We start from the raw sequence: 6063 nt of genomic DNA, 5'->3' as shown, positions 1-6063 counted from the left end.
TGCCCTAACCAGCCTGGTATATTGGGTTACCGGTTCCCTACCCTGCTCGTTATGAAGTACCACGGTGCCCCTAACCCGCTGGTATTGGAGTTTACCAGGTGTACCCTGTATTGAGTCGTGCCTGTGGCTAGCCATGGTCGTAGTGCCTCAGTTGCTGACCCAGACTTGTGTGGCTAACAGTACAGTGGACACTGAGTCACTAGGTTCAGACCATTGCCTACTACTCTTTACATGCTCAACTGACAACAACATGGTGTGCCGTTACCAAATCACACCTATTCCGGTAGAATACAGTACACTTAAACTGGCTCCTGTGGTCAAAAGTAGGTCACTATTGGGTAACAGGGTGCTATTTTGATTTGGGCGATGCAAGCCATTGACTGATAAAATAGTTGATGTTATCTGAATGGATTGACTAACTAACGTTGCTGATATCAGTGGTTTGAAATAGTTGGAAGTGGATCCAAACTTTACCGTCTGTGGAATATGAGTGTGGATAGAGAGCTCATCTTCACATCTGTTACCACATGGCTCTGTGACAGCATGGGCGCGCCATTGAGGCTTTCTCCATTTTAGGTAGTTTTACTTATACTATTTCTATGAGTCAGTGAACAAACTGAAAGTGGTGCATACTGCCCCCTGGAGGGGTGTTGTCTGAACAGGTATAAAGCCAAGGTTTGGTGATTTACTGGCCCCTGGAGGGGTTGTCTGAAAGGTATAAAGCCAAGGTTGGGTTTACTTTGCCCCCTGCCCTGGAGGGTGTTGTCTGAACAGGTATAAAGACAAGGTTGGTGATTTACTGCCCCCTGGAGGGTGTTGTCTGAACAGGTATAAAGCCAAGGTTGGTGATTTACTGGCACCTGCAGTTATGTAATGTTAGTATAGTATAATTCATTGGCTGATCAGTCCTGCTGACCTGGATGGAATTCTGTAATCCTTTCCTAACCCATAGCAAGTCCCAGCCAGTTGATTACTTCAAAATGGTGGAAGTTGACTACTTCAGGCTTTGTGGAGCTAGAGCTGTCTATCCAAGTCTATGGTGGAAATACCGCCGCTGTTTCTGCTGTGGTTGTCCCAAATGGCACCCTATTCCCAATGTAGTGCAGTGCTTTGATCAGAGACCRTAGGTTTAACTCCATGGGTCAATAGTTAGTGCACCATATAGGGAACAGGGTTCCATATGGGACACATTATGATTCTGTACAATACTGTATCAAGCCTAGTTTAGCCAACTTTACAGTGAAGATTGTATTACCAGTGATGAAAAAAGTATAAATACTAAATATACTGTGCTAGTGAGTGAAGATAATTATTTATTTATTTATTTTCTGTAAATTTGATGCATATATAAATATATATATAAATATATTAGATATATATTTATCTCAGAATTGTTTTTCCTGTGTGTATATATTTCTGGCCTTTTCTGCTGTTAAGGAAAAATGAACAAATCGACGTAAACGTAGCTAGATAACGTAGTTAGATGATGTTGTTAGATAACGTAGTTAGATGATGTTGTTAGGTATTGTACAAAAGAGAAGAGCCGAACGAGAAGACCAGATTGTGCTTTTAGAATGGGTTTTTCTCAAAGTTTCACAGCTTTAATCTAGAACCAAACAAGTAGAGATTTTACTGAGCTGTCTTCCTCGTCCTCCTCCTCCTCCTCCTCCTCCTCCTCCTCCTCCTCCTTCAGCTCGGTCACTATAAACACAGGCTGCATCCCAAATGGAGCCCTACTGCCTATGTAGTGCACAATCATGGCACGTAGGGTTCTAGTCAAAATGTAACTACAGAGGGACCCTCTGTCAACAGTACTGCACTACAGAGGGACCCCCTGTCAACAGTACTGCACTACAGAGGGACCCCCTGTCAACAGTTCTGCACTACAGAGGGACCCCCTGTCAACAGTACTGCACTACATAATGAATAGTGAGTCATTGTGAAGACACACAGTGTCGTCCTCCTGGGTCTAGTTGTCTGTGAATAGCTGCATGTCTGTGTCTTTAGAGATGTGGTCTGGATGAACTGTACATCGCTGGTCACAGCACTAAGGGACTCCCTCTACAGCTCTACCTATGAACGTTAACTACAGCAGGGCTGGTTGGAGTTGGTTCCTACGTGAGCTGAGCTGGTAAATGCTGCTTGAAGATGGTTCCTACGTGAGCTGAGCTGGTTGGAGTTGCTCACTAACGGAATAGTAAACTCTGTATAAAAAAGAAGAAGAAAGAGTTGACAAAGTAGACTTGACTTGACGTTGTTATTAGACACTGAGTTAAGGTCAGTATGTGTTTGCTCTCCTCATGGTAATGGTTAGGATTGGGGAGGGGAAACTGATCCTAGAACTGTGCCTAAGTGCAAGTTCTACCTGGAACATCTAGGAGTCCAGCTAAACTACATCAACATCTCCCACATGCACCTGTTTGAAGCCCTTCCTGAGTGACCAGCGTTCTCCCCTTTAAAGAGCCCACAGCAGTGTAATGGCATGGTGTTAACTCCTTCCTGTCTAACTTACTGGGGTTTATTATGTCCTAAATAGCACCCTATTCCCGAGAAAGTGTACCCTATAGGGCCCTGGTCAAAAGAAGTGCACTATATAGGGATAGGGACCATAGGTCTCTGGGCAAAAGTAGTGCACTATATAGGGAATAGGTGTCATTTGGGACACACTTGATGTGTGTGGTCTGCCAGTCTGTGTGTATGTCAGTGTTCCGCCTCTGGAACACTGATGATACTTGCTGTCTGTTTTGGTCCTACGTGCGTCTATATGTTTGTTTGACTCATATTTTCATTGAGTATAAACACATATTCTGGGTGTACAATCGCTGTCAAGAGAAAATGGGTTCCTTTTTGTTGTTGAAGATGACATCTGGGGCCGTATCAACGTATCCAACATCTCAGAGTAGAAGTACGTGCTGATCTGAGATAAGTTTGGTCTTTTAAAATATCAATGAATAAGATGATTTGGACGGACAGGGGACCTGATACCAGAACAGCGTTCCTACTCTGAAGAGACTTGATAATAATACAGCCCCCTGGTCATTTATAGTTACAATGTCGCTGTGTCTGACCCAAAGCAATATCTCCTGTGTTAACTGTTTGACTTAGTGAATCTCTTGTAGCTGTACAGCTCTGTCTTGTAGTGGATGTCTGGCACAGTGGATGTTTAAAGACTGGATGTTTGTTAATAGTAAGATATACATAGACATACACACGGTTACTTACTTTTCCACCACTCCCAGACCTCTTCCACCACTCCCAGACCCTCTTCCACCACTCCCAGACCTCTTCCATCACTCCAGCCCTCCACCACTCCCACCTCTTCCGCCACTCCCAGACCTCTTCCACACTCCAGACCCTCTCCACCACTCCAGACCTCTTCCACCACCCAGACATTACCTCCTTCCACCACTCCCAGACCTCTTTCACCACTCCCAGACCTCTCCCACTCCAGACCTCTTCACCACTCCCAGACCTTCTTCCACCACTCCCAGTCCTCTTCCACCACTCCAGACTCTTCATCACTCCAGACCTCTTCCACCACTCCCAGACCTCTTCCCACCCCAGACTCTTCCACAACTCGAGACCTCTTCCACCACTCCCAGACCTCTTCCACCACTCCAGACTCTCACCACTCCAGACTCTTCCACCACTCCCAGACCTCTTCCACCACTCCCAAGACCTCTTTCACCACTCCAGACCTTACCTCTTCCACCCCTCCCAGACCTCTTCCACCCTCCCAGACATCTTCCACCACTCCCAGACATCTTCACCACTCCAGACCTTACCTCTTCCACCACTCCCAGGACCTCTTCCACCACTCCCGACCTCTTCCCACCACTCCCAGACCTCTTCTACCACTCCCAGACCTCTTCCATCACTACCAGACCTCTTCCACCACTCCAGACTCTTCCACCACTCCCAGACCTCTTCCACCACTCCCAGACCTCTTCACCACTCAGAGACCTCTCCACCACTCCCAGACCTTTGTGATGTTTCCATATCAAAGTTGTCGTTTCGCATCCAATAAAACACCAAATAAAGCTCAATGGTTGTGTAATGATGAATCAGTGTGTTGTGGTGTGTGTGTGTGTGTGTGTGTGTGTGTGTGTGTGGTGTGTGTGTGTGTGTGTGTGTGTGTTGTGTGTGTGTGTGTGTGTGTGTGTGTGTGTGTGTGTGTGTTGTGTGTGTGGTGTGGTGTGTGTGTGTGTGTGTTGTGTGTGGAGGAACAGGATCAGCTTAACCTCTCCATGGCTAACAGCTAGGGGTCACACAACCACATTGCCATGTTGTTTTGGTTGGAAGGAATGCCCACGCTTAACAGAGGAGGGGAGGGACACGGACACAGGGAGATCCAACATGGCTCTATGCCACAGAGCTAAGAATTCCCTCCTGGAGGAGAGAACACTGTGGAGCCAGCTGAGACAGGGAGCCACACAACAACACACACACTTTATGTCCTGTTTTTTGAGGGAATTATCTAAAGGTGAGTTCCCAGTTCAAACCCTTTAATTCCCCCTCAGCCTCACACACTTCCAGGTCACTGACTGGTCAATCTGTACTGACAACCCACCTCTCAGGCTAAACTGCCCCCCCCCCCCCCCAACAACAGACAACACATAAACCTGTTGCTCCCAAATAGCCCTCTATTCACTTTGTAGTGCGCTACGTTTCAACAGAGCCCAATGGGATTTAGGGTGTACTTTGGGACGGCAACCAACTCACTACACTTGTAATCCTGGCCTCTTCTACACTACATGTATAGGTAACTATTGTCCTGCCTCTTCTACACACATGTATAGTAACTATTGTCCTGACCTCTTCTACACTACATGTATAGTAATTATGTTCCAGGCCTCTTCTACACTACATGTAATAGTAACTATTGTCCAGACCTCTTCTACACTACATGTATAGTAACTATTGTCCTGACCTCTTCTACACTACATGTAAAGTAACTATTGTCGCAGACCTCTTCTACACTACATGTATAGTAACTATTGTCCTGACCTCTTCTACACTACATGTATAGTAACTATTGGCCGGCCTCTTCTACACTACATGTATAGTAACTATTGTCCAGACCTCTTCTACACTACATGTTATTAACTATTGTCCTGACCTCTTCTACACTACATGTATAGTAACTATTCTCCTGGCCTCTTCTACACTACATGTATAGTAACTATTGTCCTGACCTCTTCTACACTACATGTATAGTAACTATTGTCCAGACCTCTTCTACACTACTGTATGTAACTATTGTCCAGACTCTTCTACACTACATGTATAGTAACTATTGTCCAGACCTCTTCTACACTCATTGTATAGTAATCATTGCCAGACTCTCTACCACATGTATATAACTATGTCCTGACCTCTTCTACATCTACATGTATAGTAATATTGTCCTGACCTCTTCACACTACATGTATAGTAACTATTGCCAGACCTCTTCTACACTACATGTATAGTAATATTGTCCAGACCTCTTCTACACACATGTATAGTACTATTGTCCTGACTCTCTACACTCATGTATATACCTACGTGGTGGCTGTGTAACTAATGCTCTAACTAGTTGTATTACTACCACTCACTCGTTAGTGTACCTGCTCAGTTTATTAACTAAAGTGGTTCTGGTAAGTCAGTGTGTTCTTGTCTTTTAGTAAATACTTGCGAAATAGAAGAGTGGTAAGTCCTATGTACGTAACTACCTCGTAGTTCTATGGTTTACCTAGAATAAAGGTTATTTACCAATGTGTTGTTGTTGTTAAGGCTGAGCGTGTGATGGTAGTTCTATGGCTGACATAGAATAAGGTTATTTACCAATGTGTTGTTGATGTGAAGGCTGAGCGTGTGATGGTAGTTCTATGTTTACCTAGAATAAGGTTATTTCCAATGTGTTGTTGTTGTTAAGCTGAGCGTGTGATGAGAAGGAACTCACAGTCCAGACACAAAACAACCACAGTCTGGTGTCCTTATTAAATGTATTAAAGAATTGATCAAAGTATTGATGATTGGTCCTACATATACTACATGACAGTACAGAAAGTACATATAAAC

The sequence above is a fragment of the Salvelinus sp. IW2-2015 genome, unplaced genomic scaffold, assembly GCF_002910315.2.
Source record: "Salvelinus sp. IW2-2015 unplaced genomic scaffold, ASM291031v2 Un_scaffold6111, whole genome shotgun sequence".
In the NCBI taxonomy this organism is placed as follows: domain Eukaryota; kingdom Metazoa; phylum Chordata; class Actinopteri; order Salmoniformes; family Salmonidae; genus Salvelinus; species Salvelinus sp. IW2-2015.
This window is presented reverse-complemented; position numbering follows the sequence as displayed.